We start from the raw sequence: 18,309 nt of genomic DNA on the forward strand, positions 1-18,309 counted from the left end.
CCATGTCAGGCTGTCGCTTGCATAGCCTGTGGACATCCCTTCCAATTTTGGCACATGCCCCCAGATGATACGAAGGAGGATTTTGCAAAGTCGACAGGGCTGTGTTTCCAGAGCCGAGGTCAATGTTGGATGGTTCTTCTGGATTCATTCCATTCCTTAGGCTTGTTAGTGGTTTGATACAACTAAGTGGCTGCCTAGACTAGCTCAGAGGACATTTTATGAGTCAACCACATTGCTGTGGGTCTGGAGTCTACTGTAGGCCAGACCGGGCAACTGCAGCAGATTTCCTTTCGTAAAGGACTTGAGTGAACCAGATGGATTTTTTTCAACAATCGACAATCGGTTCACGGTCACCATTAGACTAACTTTTAATTCCATATGTGTGAAATAACAGAGATAACACGGAATAAAAGGAAAGGGGAGTGCTAAGAGTTGTAGTAGAAAGACATAGTATTCCTCCAGAGAGGGTATTAACTGCAGTGCATTGCTCTGTCCAAAAGCAAAAGCACGCCAAACTGACACATGGTAAAAAATAAAATGAAATCAAATACATTTTTAAAAAACTAATGGCAGTCATGAACTGGGTGTGAGAGCAGGATGGTGAAGTAAAATGGCAAGTAATAGGATGCTCGTAGTCAAGCAGCAAATACAATAATGTCACAAGACCATTCATCTTTTTGTATTGAACGCTAAGAATTCTGTGTGATGTTAAATGTTTGAGCAAAAGGATTTTCTGTGAACATTGGATGCTGCAAGTTGGTGTTGGAACTGAATTCAGATATCCGGCACCTGTTGCCAAGCAGCTCAACAGGCAAATTACAGGAATATTTATGAATGTCACATGACTTATTGTTCGGGTTTTCGTTTCACTTTGCACTGTGAGAAATCAGTGAGCTGAGCAGCATTGCAGCGAGCTGGCTGGGACCTATGTTTGCAGACAAGGAAAAGAGCTACTATCTTAAAAAGTAAGATTTTCCTCTCTTGGAAAAAAGCCTTCATTTGCTGTGTGGTTGTGGTCTGCTTGGAGAGTGGAAAAGAGCCCTGGAGAGAGAAAAGACCGAGGAAAAGAGAAGTTGCTACATTCTGTGGTGGAAAACTACTTTGCAGAAAGGAAGCCCTACATTGTTCAAGGAATAGAATCACATTGCCTCCAGTCCCTGAGAAATCTCTGCCTCAAGAGTGCTTCCTGTTGCCTGTTATATTTTAGAAAACCCAGATAGCTCAAGAAAGCTTATATTGCTAGACAGCCGCTTCAAAATCTAAGTAGGCCTGTTGCTACATCTTTTGCTGAAAGATCTGTGTGACGCCTGCTGCAGACGAATTGCCTTGAACTCCAAACCATCACAAACTGTTCATTGAACCCGCCTGTAGAGATTTCAAGTGGCATCCGACTATTGGACTCTGGGACACCTCACCGACCCGGGAATATCAGACCAGAATATTATGACAAAGTTATTTTATTATTCTCAGGAAACAGTTGGAAAGAGAAAAGCCTTTTCCGCCGGTTAACCGGTGTTTGCATGTATATGTGTGTGTGCATAAGAGATAGGAAGAATAAGAAGTTATAAAATCTTTTCCTATATAGATTTGTTTCATTATTGTTTAAGATTTAGTTTCTGCAAATTGTTAATTTTGTTGTTGTTTAAAGAAATCTGGCTTTGTATGCTTTTTTCTGCGGTGGGGGTGGAGGGTGGGGGGGTGGGGTGCAAATAAAGTGTTTAAAGTGGGTATTTTTCTGGTAGCTGGAAAACTTTACGAATATGTTGTGACCTGTGGAGTAGTGAGACTGAATCAACTCTTGTCGTATCAGTATTCTAAATTGAAAGAAGTACAAGTAAATCGTTGCTTCAAATGGAAAGATTGCTTGTCGCCTTGGATGATGAGGAGAGAGGAGGTCAAAGGTATTACACGTCCTGCAATTGCATGGGACGGTGCCATGCAAAGGGAACAAGTTGATTGGCGATGCAGGAGTGGACCAGCGTGTCGCAGAGGGAATGGTCCGTTCAGAACCCTGACATGAAGGGGAAGGGATGATGTGTTTGGTTGGTCGCATCACGCAGGATGTGGCAGTAATGGAGGAAGATGAAATCTTGGATGTGGAAGCTGCTGGGGTGGAAGGTGAGGGCTAGGAAATCCCTGAAACTGTTCTGGGAGGCAGGGGTAGGAGTGAGGGCGGAAGTGTGGGAATGGGTTCGACAAATGCAGACAGATGCCTGATCTGTAAATTCATTGACATTCACTCTGACCCCCCAGAGTTACATGCTAGCCAGGAAGGATCTAAAGGGAGAGCTCAGAAGAGCAAGGAGAGGACACGAGAAGTCATTGGCGGATAGGATCAGGGAAAACCCTAAGGCTTTCTATAGATATATCAGGAATAAAAGAGTGACCAGAGTTAGATTAGGGCCAATCAAGGATAGCAGTGGGAAGTTGTGTGCGGAATCAGAGGAGAGAGGGGAAGCGTTAAATGAATATTTTTCGTCAGTATTTACAGAAGAGAAAGAAAATGTTACTGAGGAGAATACTGAGATTCAGGCTACTAGGCTAGATGGGATTGAGGTTCATAAGGAGGAGGTGTTATCAATTTTGGAAAGTGTGAAAATAGATAAGTCCCCTGGGCCAGATGGGATTTATCCTAGGATTCTCTGGGAAGCGAGGGAGGAGATTGCAGAGCCTTTGTCCTTGAACTTTATGCCGTCATTGTCGACAGGAATAGTGCCAGAAGACTGGAGGATAGCAAATGTTGTCCCCTTGTTCAAGAAGGGGAGTAGAGACAGCCCTGGTAATTATAGACCTGTGAGCCTTAATTCGGTTGTGGGTAAAATGTTGGAAAAGGTTATAAGAGACAGGATTTATAATCATCTTGAAAAGAATAAGTTCATTAGCGATAGTCAGCATGGTTTTGTGACGGGTACGTCGTGCCTCACAAAACTTATAGAGTTTTTCGAGAAGGTGACCAAATTGGTGGATGAGGGTAAATCAGTGGATGTGGTGTATATGGATTTCAGTAAGGCATTTGATAAGTTTCCCCACGGTAGGCTGTTGCAGAAAATACTGAAGTATGGGGTTGAAGGTGATTTAGAGCTTTGGATCAGAAATTGGCTAGCTGAAAGAAGACAGAGGGTGGTGGTTGATGGCAAATGTTCATCCTGGAGTTTAGTTACTAGTGGTGTACCGCAAGGATCTGTTTTAGGGCCACTGCTGTTTGTCATTTTTATAAATGAACTGGAAGAGGGTGTAGAAGAGTGGGTTAGTAAATTTGCGGATGACACTAAGGTCGGTGGAGTTGTGGATAGTGCCGAAGGATGTTGCAGGTTACAGAGGGACATAGATAGGCTGCAGAGCTGGGCTGAGAGATGGCAAATGGAGTTTAATGCGGAAAAGTGTGAGGTGATTCACTTTGGAAGGAGTAACAGGAATGCAGAGTACTGGGCTAATGGGAAGACTCTTGGTAGTGAAGATGAACAGAGAGATCTTGGTGTCCAGGTACATAAATCCCTGAAAGTTGCTACCCAGGTTAATAGGGCTGTTAAGAAGGCATATGGTGTGTTCGCTTTTATTAGTAGGGGGATCGAGTTTCGGAGCCACGAGGTAATGCTGCAGCTGTGCAGAACTCTGGTGAGACCGCACCTGGAGTATTGCGTGCAGTTCTGGTCACCGCATTATAGGAAGGATGTGGAAGCTTTGGAAAGGGTGCAGAGGAGAATTACTAGGATGTTGCCTGGTATGAAGGGAAGGTCTTAGGTGGAAAGGCTGAGGGACTTGAAGTTGTTTTCGTTCGAGAGAAGGAGGAGGAGAGGTGACTTAATAGAGACATATAAGATAATCAGAGGGTTAGATAGGGTGGATAGTGAGAGTCTTTTTCCTCGGATGGTGATGGCAAACACCAGGGGACATAGCTTTAAGTGGAGGGCTGATAGATATAGGACAGATGTCAGAGGTAGTTTCTTTACTCAGAGAGTAGTAGGGGCGTGGAACGCCCTGCCTACAACAGTAGTAGACTCGCCAACTTTAAGGGTATTTAAGTGGTCATTGGATAGACATATGGATGAAAATGGAATGGTTTAGGTCAGATGGTTTCACAGGTCGGCGCCACATCGAGGGCCGAAGGGCCTGTACTGCGTTGTAATGTTCTAATTCTAATTCTTAAAAAAAAAGATACAAGCAGACTCCGAGAGATCCTGTTCAATTACTGTCAATTCCATGGAATACCCGGAAATATCGATACACAATCCCAGAACCGTCTATATTTCTAAGAAAATCAGGAGACATCAATACTTGGACATCGAGTCTCACCAGGAACACCAGCATCAACGAGTCGGATACAGCACACCCAAAACTGCAAGATATATCCTAATTTCAAAAGACAGTATATAGTCGTTTGACTATACACATTGAAGCTCGTAGATCATACTCTTTCAAACTAATATTCTCAGACTTTGATCCATTCTCTCCCTCCCGATAGAGCGGCTGATACACGGCTGTCCCTGAATTGATACTCTCTTGGACGTTTTGCAAGAATAAGATTACAATAAAAGTCTGATTCATAGCAAAGAAATTTAATTGGGCCTTTTGAAAAATGACATTCATTACAGCCACTAAACAAACATGTTCAGCGAAAGACTTTCATCTGAACACGATACACATATATATATATATATATATATATATGTAGACCACAGAACACAAAAGTCCGTTGGTATCAAACCTGTGTCCTCAGTACCTTACTCTGCGGCAGCGAGGCCTGGACAACGTATGTCAGCCAAGAGCGATGTTTCAATTAATTTCATCTTCGCTGCCTCCGGAGAATCCTTGGTATCAGGTGGCAGGACCGTATCTCCAACACAGAAGTACTCGAGGTGGCCAACATCCCCACCAACTAATGGTACAAGGACCACAGGACACAGATTGAAGGCTTTGGGCAAGAGATACAGGTGAAATATTATTCGGAACTTTTTTATGCAGCGGGTGGTAATGATCTGGATTCTGCTGCCCACAAGGGTGGTGAATGCAGAGACAACCAATGATTTCAAATTGAAATTGTACAGTAACATGACGGAAATAAACTTCCAGGGCTATGGGGATTAAGTGGGGGAGTGGGAATGACTGTATAGCTCCGTGAAGAAACAGCATGGATACAATGAGCCTATGTACCATCTTTAAACTGCTTCACTCTCTATCCTACTTTTAATACACTCCTTAAAACGTTCCTCTTTGATCACGTTTTCGGTCGTTTGTTCTAATCTCTCCTTTGGACATTTGATCAAAATATCCCCTGTCTTAGTGCCATCTTTTCTTTGATAATGCTCCTGTGAAGTGCCTTGGGACAATTTGCTACCTTAAAGCTACTGGAGAAATACAAGCTGGTGTACTGTGCAATGGCTGTCTGAATTGTCTTCTGTTGAAGCCTGTAATTCCACTGAATTCCAATTTTGCATGTGTTAGTCGTTCCCCACTACCCTGCCCAAGTATCTGTTCTTCATATGTGTGTCTTCGAACTGAGTGGTTGCCGGCTATTCAACTATGTAGGCATTGATTGCCAATTGTGCATCTGAAGCCCACGGATGCCCTCTTATTGTGTTGCAAGGCTTGTATCGCATGGTGTGTTTAGTCAGTGTCGAAGGTTGTGGGGTCAATATGAGGGTATCTGTTTTGGGTTCGTGTCTCCACCATTACAGCCACATCACCAGTACCCAGCTACCCCACGTCTGCCACCCATTTCTCCTCTTAGAACACTGTACTTATGCTGGGGGTATAGAGACGTTCGGGGAGTGGTTTGTTTAGTAGTGGTGGTTGGGTGCTGGATGCTAATGCAACTTACTTTGTTCTTCAAAGTCATCAAACTGCTTCTTTGGCAGGTAACTGACACCCACATGAAGGCCTCGACAGCTCACTTTTCACAGTGCTGTGCTCTTCTGTACTAACCTTCTGAGCTAGCGAAGCAGCACAGGGAGTCCACACCAGTAGTTTTGGCCCTCTTGGCATCATATGCCTTGAAAAGTGCAGAAAGAGGTTTAACTCCACTGTGAGCAAACTGTTCACTTCCAGAGTTGGTGTAACTGGAACGCTCCAGCAAGTAAACCAGAATTAGAGCCCAACTCTTGGCGATCATATTTACGAGAGGGAATGGTAAGAGCACTGTGCAGGTACACCCCTGGTTGAGTTTCTAATCTCGTCACGATTCACTGTGCGGCTTACCCCCGGGCCCTGACTTTAATCTTGCGACTATTCACTGTGTGACTTTGCCCCGGGGCCCTGTGTTTAAACTTGACAGGAATCACTGTGCAGGATCCCCCGGGCCCTGTGTTTAAACTTGACAGGAATCACTGTGCAGGATCCCCTGGGCCCTGTGTTTAAACTCGTGACTCTTCACTGTGCAGGATATCCCCCGGGCCCTGTGTTTAAACTTGACAGGAATCACATGTGCAGGATTCCCCGGGCCCTGTGTTCAAACATATGACTGCTAACTTTGCAGGTTCCCCAGGGCCCTGTGTTTAAACTGCGACTATTCACTCTGCAGGCTCCCCGGGCTCTGTGTTTAAACTTGACATGAATCACTGTGAAGGATTCCCCGGGCCCTCTGTTGAAACATGTGACTATTCACTGTGAAGGATCGTCCCGGGCCCTGTATTTCGAATTGTGACTATTCACGGTGCAGGTTCCCGCTGGGCCCTGTTTTGAAATTTGACACGGATCAGTGTGCAGGATCCCCCCGGGCCATGTGATTATTATTGTGACTATTCACTGTTCAGATTCCCCTTGGCCCTGTTTTTAAACTTGTGACTATTCATTGTGCATGTTCCCCTGGGCCCTGTCTCTAAATCTGGGACTATTCACCGTGCAGGTTCCCCCTGGGCCATGTGTTTAAAAATGTGACTATTCGCTGTGCAGGTTCCTCCCCAAACCTCAGTTTAAACTTGTGACTATTCACTGTTCAGGTTCACTTCGGCCTTGTTTTTTACACTTGTGGGTTTTTATTGTGCAGGTTTCCTCATCACGCACTGTGATTAAACTTGTGACAATTCACTCTGACGGTTCCCCCGAGCCCTTTGTTTAAACTTGCGACTATTCACAGTGTAGAATCCTGACAGGCCCTGTATTTAATATTGCGATCGTTCACTGTGCATGACCACCCTGGGCCATGTGTTTGGATAGTGTAAATATTCACAGTGCAGGTTTCCATGGGCACCGTGTTTCAACTTCTGACAATTCACTCTGCAGGTTCCCCTGGGCCCTGTGTTTCAACTTTTGATTATTCACATTGCAGGTTCCCTCTGGCCCTGTGTTTAATCTTGTGACTGTTCACTGCAATGGTTTCCCCCGGCCCTGTGTTTAATCTTCTGACGATTCACTGTTTAATCTGAAGTAATGAGTCGAGATAAACGGGGCATTTTCAGGTTGTCAGGCTGTAACTAGTGGAGTGTCGCAATGATCATTGCCGTTGCTCCAGCTATTTACCATCTATATTCGGGACTTAGACGAAGAAAGTGAGTGCAATGTTTCTAGATTTGCTGACGATACAAAGTAGGTACAAATGCATGCTGTGAGGCTGAGACAAAAAAGATGTAGGCACTTTAAGTGAAAGGGTAACAAGGTGGAAGCTGAAAAATAATGGGGATCTGTGAGGTTATTCACCTCGTTCGCAAAACAGTAAAGCACTTTTTAAAGTGTGTGTTCTGACGGCGCTTCTACATTTTTGTTAAAATGTTTTGGGGACTCGTGTCTTTTGGAATTGTAGCATTGTATTATTTGTGGAAATTGAAAATGATTCTATGGGTTTACTTTTATTTTCCTATTTGAAATCAACCTTTACTGGAAGCCACCTGTCTTCAGATAAATACCCAGCAGAGGCTTTGTGACTTGGGGGAGATTTTGTCCAGAGAACTGACAGGTCAGGATTTCTGGGGATCTGGAGCTAGACCATTGAGATATTGCTTTTGGTTTCGCTTTAGACGGTGTCTTCGGGGTGTTAACTGTTTTGAAGTCAGCTGGAGAAAACCAGCCAAGCAAGCAGTCACAATAAGCACCCTGTTCCATGTCTTTGAGATGTACTTTGAAGCGAATGTAAGAGATCCATAAATTGACGTTGCATTCCGACTGAAAGGCCTGCCAGAAACCCCTGTTGTCATATTTTTCTAGGAAAGCCTATCAGACTGATCTTCAACGTCGCCTGGAAAGAAACCTTCTAGAAATGTCCTACTGACTGCCATCTGCATGCATTTGTGACACCAAACCGAAAAGGGACATTTCTTCCTCTTCTTCTTCCTCTCTTCTTCAGGAATTACTAAGCATTTGGCCAAGGAATTATTTTTGTTTGTCAGAGAGCTCGAAAGAAAACATCTCTATTTTTAAAATTAACCGTTGTGTGTGTGTGTGAGTGAGAGAGAGAGAGAGAGAAAGAGAGAGAGAGAGAGAGAGAGAGAGAGAGAGAGAGAGAGAGAGGGAGGGAGGGAAAGAGAGATGGGGTGAGGGAGGGAAAGAGACGGGTAAGGAGGAAAGAGAGAATGGCTGAGGGACCGAGAGACACACACAGTAAGGGAGAGGGTGAAGAATAAAATGTCTCAAAGAGAAAGGATGGCTCGAGAGACCGAACGGCCTCTTCCTCTCTTCCTCAGGGCTTTTTAATATTACATTCTGAACAAAGCAAGGTTATGATGATAATGTTTAGCAAATGAAATGGAATTAATTAACAATAGTTTCTCCTTTAAAATTATCACTCTGAATTCACAATTTTACTTGTGTGAACTTGGGCTTGACAGTTATTTAGTGTCTATTAACATCGCTGAACAAATAAATATTGGAAGATTCAATTTCACTTTGTTCCCATCCTTGTTCAAACACCTCCTGACTCACTCGAAGGTTTAAACCGAAGGAGCAGTTCTGGTGGTGCTGGGTCCCTTTAAGAGGTTGGGACTGACCCTCTCCATGTTGCCCCCTCCCCCTGTGACTCGTGGTCACAGCGCTGGGTCACGGGTTACAGACTGTCAGTCTCTGGGACTGTCCCATTACCTCCTGACCCCAAAGACAAGAAAAGGAAAGCAAAAATTATCCTGCTCCCTGTGAAATCTCTCTCTCTGTCTTTCTGTCTGTGTGGGATAGGTCACCGAAGGAGAGTCTTTCATCCAATGGTGACTTTATGGGTGGAACTGAGGAACAGAAAACGATCTAAACCTGGAAGAGGTTTTGTGTATAGACCCCCTGGTCGCAGTTCTGAGGTGTCAGATTGTATAAATTCACAAATTAGGCAAGTGTGTAACAAAGGCAAAGTCGTATTAATGTGGGATTTAACTAACACATAGATTTGCAGAGGCAGACTAGCATCTGTCAGAAAGGAAGTGAATTTTGGGAATGTGTCTGGGATAGTTTCCGACAGCCATGTGTCCTAGATGTAACAAGGGGAGAGGCAATATTAGATTTAGTTATGAGTAACTAGAGAAATTTAATTAGCAGCCTAACTGGCGTGAATATTTATCAAATAGTGGTCACAACATGATTGAAATCAAGGCATCGTTTGAAAGTGAAATGCACGAATCAGCTGCTAGAATTTTAGACTTGGGTCGGGCTGACTTTACCAGGATTAGACAGAGACTTTCCACAGTAAACTGGGAAGATCTCTTTCTGGGTCAAACAACTGAATAACAGTGGAGAATATTGAAATAAACATTTAACGTAATACAGAGCGAGTATATACCCCTGAGAGGAAAAAGCTCCACTTCACAGAAAAAACAGCCATGAACAACCAAAGAGATTAGGGACAGTACAAACGTAAAAGCAAGGGCTTACAAAAATGCAAAACACAACACAGATCCGGCCGAATTGGATAGACACAAAGACCAGCAAAGGGTCACAAAGCAGCTTAAAGGAGTTACTGAAAGAGATGATGAAATGAAACTTTCAAGGGACATCAAAATCAATAAGAAGAAATTTTATAGTTACATAAGGGGAAATCGGGTGGTCAAGAGCAATGTTGGCCCACTAAAAGCTGAAAATGGAGATATTGTCATTGATAATGCAGAAATGGCAGACATGTCGAACAATTACTTTGCCCCAGTATTTACAGTTGAAAAGGAGGATAACTTACCGGCAATCCCGAAAAATTAATAGCCGATAGGTGCCAGGGACTTTATACAATTAACGTTCAGTAAAACATCAGTAACAAAGAAATTAATGCAACTAAACAGTGAGAAAACTCCAGATACTGATGGTTTCAATGCGATGGTGTTAAAGGAAGTAGGTGAGCACGTTGTAGATACCTTAACTATAGTCTTTCAGAGTTGCCTAGATTCAGGAGTGGTCCCTCTGGGCTGGAAAGTTGTACATATCACTCCATTTTTGAAGAAGAGTGAAAGGGGGAACCAAGGAAATTACAGATGAGTTAGCCTGACATCTGTGGTGGGCAAGTTGATGGAGTATATAATCAAGGAAACCGTGACTGGACGCCGAGAAAAAATTCAGTTAATCAGGGACAGCCAACGTGGATTCATGACGGGAGGTCATGCCTGACAAATCTCATTGATACTTTTTTTTAAAGAGGTGACTAAGGTACTGGACAGGTGAATGTCGATGGATGTTATTTAGTTTAGTTTAGTTTAGTTTAGTTTAGTTTAGAGACACAGCACTGAAACAGGCCCTTCAGCCCCCCGAGTCTGTGCCGACCATCAACCACCCATTTATGCTAATCCTACACTAATTCCATATTCCTACCACATCCCCACCTGTTCCTATATTTCCCTACCACCTACCTATACTAGGGGCAATTGCTAATGGCCAATTTACCTATCAACCTGCAAGTCTTTGGCATGTGGGAGGAAATCGGAGCACCCGGAGGAAACCGGGTTACATGGACTTTCCAGAAGGCATTTGATAAAGTCCCACAAAAGAGACTGTTAATTAAGGTAGACACCCAGGGAGTTGAGGGCAAATTATTGACATGGTTAAGAAGCTGGTTGAGTGGTCGGTGACAGAGAGTGGGGATAATGGGTAAGTATTCCCATTGGCAGGATGTAGCTAGTGGTGTCCAACAGGGATCTGTGTTGGGGCTTCAATTATTCACATTATTCATTAAAGACTTGGATGATGGCATCGTTAGTCATATCTTCAGACTTGCTGATGATGCGAAGTTAGGCGGCATTGTAGAAAGTTTAGATGATAGCATAAAGTTACAAGGAGATATAGACAGACTAGGTGAATGGAAAAACAAACAGTGGCAGATGGATGTCAATGTGGGCAAGTGTGAGATTATCCATTTTGGACCAAAAAAGTATCGAGCAGGGTACTTCTAAATGGAAAGAGGTTAAGTACAGTGGATGACCAAAGAGACTTGGGGGTTCAGGTGCATAGATCTTAAAAATGCCACAAGCAAGTGCAGAAATTATTCAAAAAGGCTAATGGAATGCCAGCCTTTATATCCAGAAGACTGGACTATAAAGACACAGAGGTTATGCTGCAGCTGTACAAAACCCTGGTCAGACCTCACTTGGAATACTGTGAGCAGTTCTGGGCACCACACCTGAGGAAGGATATATTGGCCTTAGAGGGAGTGAAATGTAGGTTTACTAGAATGACACCTGGACAACAGGGGCTAAGTTACGAGGAGAGATTACACAAATTAGGCCTTTTCTCTCTCGAATTTAGAAGGTTGAGCGGTAATCTGATCGAAGTCTTCAAGATATTCACAGGAAAAGATAGGCTAGATAAAGATACACTAATTCCACTGTTCGAAGATTCTAAAACGAGGGGACATAGTCTAAAAAGTAGGGCCAGTCCATTCAGCGGAGATTTTAGGAAGCCCTTCTTCACGCAAAGGGTGGTAGAGGTTTGGAACTCTCTCCCACAAACAGCGGTTGAATCCAGAACAGTTGTTAGCTTTAAATCTGAGATACATTTTTGTTAAGCAAAGATATTAAGGGATATGTGCCAAAGGCAGGTATATGGAGTTAGGCTGCGGATCAGCCATGATCTCATTGAATGGTGAGACAGGCTAGAGGGGCTGAATGGCCTAATCCTATTCCTACCTTCCTAGGTTCCAATAATCTCTTAATAAAGATCTTTCATCTTAACAACTCCGATGAATATACCGAAATATCCTGCACAAAATATCAACCAGTTGTTTCATTATACTTGTCAGAACAAAAGTGCCTCTCTCAAATGCTGCCGATGTTGAGTTTGTATGGGCTGATGATGCAAAGGTTGGTGGGACAGTAAGCTGTGACGAGGGCACAAAGAGACTGCAAAGGAAGATTGAAAGGTGAAGTGAGTGGGCAAGATATTGGAAGCTGGAATATCATGTGGAGAAATGTGAGGTTCTTCTCTTCGACAGGAAGAATAGAAACACGGAACATTTTTCAAATGGTGATAAACTGTTAAATGTTGGTGTTCAGGAAGGATATCCTTGCCTTCGAGGCGAGGAGAGAGAGAGAGAGCGAGACAGAGAGATGGGGTGAGGGAGAAGGCCAGTATTAAATGTCCCAAAGATACTATGCAGGGTGCATTATAAAACAAAATTTGACACCAAACACACATAAGGAGAGATTAAAGCTGATTTCCAAAAGCTCGGTCAAAAAGGTTAGTTTTCAGGAATGTCTTTAAGCAGGAATGAGAGGCAGAGAGGCAGAGAGGTTGTGAAAAGTAATTCCCGATTGTTAACAGGCAGTGGCATTAATTCCTGTTTACTGGTAAAGATTTGTTAGGAAAGGGTATTAATATTTACGGAGCCGAGACAGCTTGATGTGGACAAGAAGCAAATCAGCCATGACCTGATTGAATGGTTGGGACATGTCCCAGGGGCCGAATGGCCTCCTTCTGTCTTCCTAAGGGTTTTATTAATATCACTGCCAATACAATGTTGGTTTTCTGTTTGAAAAGTGCTGACAAGGTCGGGGTTCTCTCTGGTCTCCCATAAACCCTCCTGCCAGCCTTGGAACGACTCATTGATTCATGTCGAAGGGAAACAGTCAAGGGTCCTGGTCTATATTTGCTGAGCCTTCCAGTCTCACTCAGTTTCTCGTCTATATTTGACTGTACATCACCCCTACTGTACCTTCACTCTGTATCCCATCCACCTGCCAAATTAGTCTAACCCCTCCCACCCCCAAACGTCACGAGCAAAACTCCCAGCAAGGATGTTGGTCCCATTGCAGTTCAGGTGCATCCCATCTAACTTGTACAGGTCCTACCTTTGCCAGAAACAGACCCAGTGGTCCAGGAAACTAACGCCCTTCCTCCTGCCATGCATTCATATGCTCTATCCTCTTATTCCTATACTCACTAGCACGTGCCACTGGGAGTAATCCAGAGATTGGAACGTTTGCGGTCCTGCTTTTTAATTTGCTGCTGAGCACCCTAAGTACTTGTTGCATCACCTCATCCCTCTTTCTACTTATGTCGCTGGTAGCAATGTGTACCACAACCTCTGACTTTTCACCCTCCCCCTTCAGAATGTCTTGCAGCCGTTCCGTGAGATCCTTGGCCCTAGCGCCAGGCAAGCAACATACCATTCTGGCGTCACATATGCGGACACATAAACGCGTGTCTGTACCCGTTACGATAGAATCCCCCGTCACAATAGTTCCCCCACACTTTTTCCTACCCTGCTGTGCAGCTGAGCCACCGGTGGTGCCACTGACCTGGCTTTTACGCGTTCCCCTAAGAAGATATCTCCCCCAACAGTATCCAAAGTGGAACATCTGTTAGAATTGGAAATGGACCAAGGGGACACCTGCACTATCTGCCTAGTTCTTCTGCTCTGCATGTGGGGGTCACCCAATTCCCTTTCAACATGAGCAGTCTTTACCTGCAGTGTGACCACCTCCCTGAACGTGCTATCCACGATGATATCAACCTCGCAGATGCTCCACAGTGTCCCCAACTGCCGCTCAAGATCCGAAACGCGGATTTTGAGTTGCTGCAGCTGGAGACACCTCCTGCACACGTGTTCACCCTGGACATTGGAAGTGTCCCTGACTTCCCAGATCGCTCAAGAGGAGCACTCCAGGTTGCCAAGCTGCCCTGCAGTAACTTACCCTGAATTTATATCCATAAATTACCCAACAATTAGATTATTTACACAAAGGACCTTGGGTCCCTAAAAAAAAAAATACTATATTAAAACAAAACTGTAGACCTTTCCCTTTTCCTTTACTTTCCAACCCAGCTACTTGGAGTTATTCTCTCACAACAGTTACATACCAATTCGTGAGCATTGTAGAAAGTTTATTATCGAAGACAATATTTAAAATGCTTACTTTTTATTTCAACTATCGACATTCCCTTTGATTCCAGGCCTTGCCATGTTTTGTTTGTCTATTCATTTGATTCCTCCAATAATCATCGCTTTATCTTTGTCTCAGCTGTTGTTGCACTTCTAAATCCCAGTGGTCATACTCAAATATTTTCTCTCCTATTTGCTTGATATAAGTTAGGTTAAAACAGAAACTGGATTCTATTATAACTCAAATGACTTATTGCATGTTGCAACAAAACAGTTGCCTATTTAAAGATAAATGCAGCTGAACTGATTTTACCCCACGTTAACACATTTATATTGTAGATGGATGTTTAATTGTGAGTCCCAGGAAAAGTTTACATATCATGTTACCATTCACAAAGTATGACATTGACTAATTCCTTTCTTAATGAGTCCACTGATTAATTACTATGAGGATTAAGTAACGTTAGTCATTTTAAAACACCATTCCAAGAACCTCCAATTCCCCACAGGACAAAATCTGCCTCCTCCTTCATCTCATTATTGTTGTTGACCACTCTTTCTCTTCTCTAGCTCATGCGTGGTGTGATCTGCACAAAGTATGCATGTTCTTACCTTCTAAAATATCATAACCCCAAATGACTACTGATGATGAAGAATGTTATTATCTGTTAACACGTCATTGACACTCCTCAGATTGAAAACTGTCACCCCACCTGCTGATCACCTCACTCGATGACAGTTATTATCCTTTCACAGGAGTGCTGTTAATTCCTAAATTATTGTCATGTAAGTACATACAATTAAAAGAACAGATAATGCTCGCTGGCTTATTATTTACCTCAGATACCCCTTTACTGTTGATAGGAAATGCACCAAATCTTACTGATTTATTTTTCATCTAAGTTTCCCAAATTCAAATAATGGTGTCATCAGTTGATAATATCTTTCGTTTATTTATCTTATAAAAAGGTTTTCCTCAATATTCAGCAACCACCTAGACAGTATTCCCACTAACCTTTTTGAAAATTACGTATGTTTATATCCCTTTAAACTCAGGTAGACTTCCTATGGAGTGCTTGGAATAGCAACACATATTAATTTATTTATTATTGATTCAAATGTCATAAACAATTATTTCCATGTTTCATGGTTTCAGATGAATTTATCAGAGACACTAATGTCTACAGTTGTTATGCAAGCTGACTACAAATAATTACAAAGGGTTTCTCTGGAAAGATAACAAATAGAAACAAATGTATGAATGAATTAATGCCAATTCCTGACTTTTTAAAAAAGAAGGCCAAGCCTTCAGATCAAAATATTAACATGCTTTCATAAATGTTGCAGAATTCTTAAGCGGCTGGAGTTGATTGATCTCCGTGACCATTTGGTCCACTTATTTAGAGAAACAAAGAACACAAGGTCCATTCGGCTTGAAACCAGATGAGTTCCTTTTGTCCAGATATATGTGGTAATTTAGAAACAGTAATTATCACAAAATCCTAGGTGGATAAAAAACTGACTTTGTGGCAGGAAACAAAGGGTAATTATTGATGGGCGTCTGAATGACAGGAAGGCTATTTCCAGTGGTATTCCGGGGAGCTCAGAACTGGGTCCCCTGCTTTTTGTGGTATAACAATGATTTGGACGTAAATGTAGGGGGCATGATCAAGAAGTTTGCAGACCAGACGAAGATTGGCAGTTTTGGTGGATAGCAAGGGGGATAGCTGTAGGCTGCAGGAAGATATTGATGGTCTGCTCAGATGGGCACAAAATTCCAAATGGTATTCCAGCCAGAGAAATGCGAGGTGGTGCATTTTAGGAGATCAAACATGACAAAGGAGGACACGATAAATGAGAACATACTGAGAAGTGAGGGACCTTGGAGTCAATGTCCACAGATCCCTGAAGGTAGCAGGACAGGTCGATAAGGTGGTTCAGAAGGCATATGGAATCCTTTATTTTATTAGCTGCAGTACATAATATAAGAGCAGGGGGGTTACGCTGGAACTGTATAACTCATTGGTTCGGTCACAACTTGAGTACTGCGTGCAGTTCTGGTCACCTCATGACATAAAGGATGTAATTGCACGATAGAGGGTACAAAGGAGATTGACGAAGATGTTGCCAGGACTGGAAAAATGCAGGCACGAGGAACGATTGCACAGGTGTGGTTATTCCCCTTGGAACAGAGAAGGCTGAGAGGAGATCTGATTGAAATGTACAAAATCTGAGGAGCCTGGATAGAGTGGAGGTGAAGGACTTATTTGCCTCATCAGAGAGGTCAGTGACGAGGGGGCAGAGCGTTAAACTGATTGCTACAAAAATAGAGGGGAGATGAGGACAGCATTTTTTCACGCAGAGGATGGTAGTGATCTGAACCTCACTGCCTGAAAGGGTAGCTGAGGCAGAGACTCTCTACTCATTGAAAAGGAGTCTGGATATGCACCTCAGCTCCCATAATCTGCAGGGCTATGAACCAAATGCCAGAAGGTGGGAGTGGAATAGGTGGATCCTTTTACGGCTGGCTCAGCCAGGATGTGTCAAAGTGGCCTCTTTCTGTGCCTTCGACATTTTATGCTTCTAAGATTCCATGGTTCTTGGAAGCTTCAAATACTACATTATTCCTCTTCTCCATTGATATTCGTTCTGTGCTTTTGACCAATCTTTCATATGGTAATTCAAATGGCATCTTATTTACAGGTCTTGCGGATCTATGTCTGGTTGTTACCCTTATGTATTCCTTTCCTTGAATGAAAACAGTTGGTCAGACTAATCAGAGCAAGATGCCACTCAACTTCACAACCAGTCATTTCGTTTTCGCCTTTTTCAACGTCTGGCCCCAAGTTGCACCATTGTATGTTTTGGGGTTTTGAGGCTAAAACACTTTTAGTTAAAAATTCTCAGTTCTGAATTTTCAAGTTATTACAATGGGATTCTCAGTTGTGCCTGACCTAGCATGTTACAAATAATGGCTAGTTATGAACCCAGTATAATTTATTAAGCAAGATGTTATAAATACTTAACAAAAATGCACTGACGACAACATGGACGTTTCTTATCGTTCAAGACCAGGATTCCTTGAATGTTGCCGGCACAGGCGATGCCTTTGTTCTCCTGTCACTGAATTGACATTACGTTGACCTGTGTTTCAGAATAATTACACAACAGACACCATTGGAAACTGTACCAGCAAAGACTCTGAGTTTCCATCTTTTGGGCTTCCGATTCCTTATTATGATAAAAGCAAAATACTGCGGATGCTGGAAATCTGAAACAAAAACAAGAAATGCTGTATTCACTCAGCAGGTCTGGCAGCATCTGTGGAAAGAGAAGCAGAGTTAACGTTTCAGGTCAGTGACCCTTCTTCGGAACTGACAAATATTAGAAAAGTCACAGATTATAAACAAGTGAGGTGGGGGTTGGGCAAGACTTCTGTGCCCAACCCCCACCTCACTTGTTTATAATCTGTGACTTTTCTAATATTTGTCAGTTCCGAAGAAGGGTCACTGACCCGAAACGTTAACTCTGCTTCTCTTTCCACAGATGCTGCGAGACCTGCTGAGTGAATCCAGCATTTCTTGTTTTTGTTCCTTATTATGATATCCTTTGAATTACCTCTTCCATTAGTTTACCATGTTGTTCAACTGCCGTCACTGCACTTCTGTAATTAGAGTGGAGTACGCTAAAAGCATGTCCATCTCTTATTTACTAGCCTCCTAGAGTTAACATTTCATTGTGGGAACAAATAACAGATCCTTGCAGAAACTAAGCAGTTGGACAATCAGTGTTTCATCTTCTTATCAACAATGCCAACTATCGTAAACAATTCACCTCAACATTCCCAGGGTGCCAAAGCAATTAAGAATAAATGTGCCTCGTGGAATATCAGGAAGCAATGTTGTTTTTAAATGTAAATGTTTTCTTCTACAGATATATTTAATTGATCAAGTCAGTTTGCATACTTATTAAACTGCATGGTTCTTGTTTAATTTCTTTTTCTTTTGGGTCTCCTTATCTCGAGAGACAATGGATACGCGCCTGGAGGTGGTCAGTGGTTTATGAAGCAGCGCCTGGAGTGGCTATGAAGGCCAATTCTGGAG

This window comes from Heterodontus francisci, chromosome 21 (assembly GCF_036365525.1).
Source record: "Heterodontus francisci isolate sHetFra1 chromosome 21, sHetFra1.hap1, whole genome shotgun sequence".
Classification (NCBI taxonomy): Eukaryota; Metazoa; Chordata; class Chondrichthyes; order Heterodontiformes; family Heterodontidae; genus Heterodontus; species Heterodontus francisci.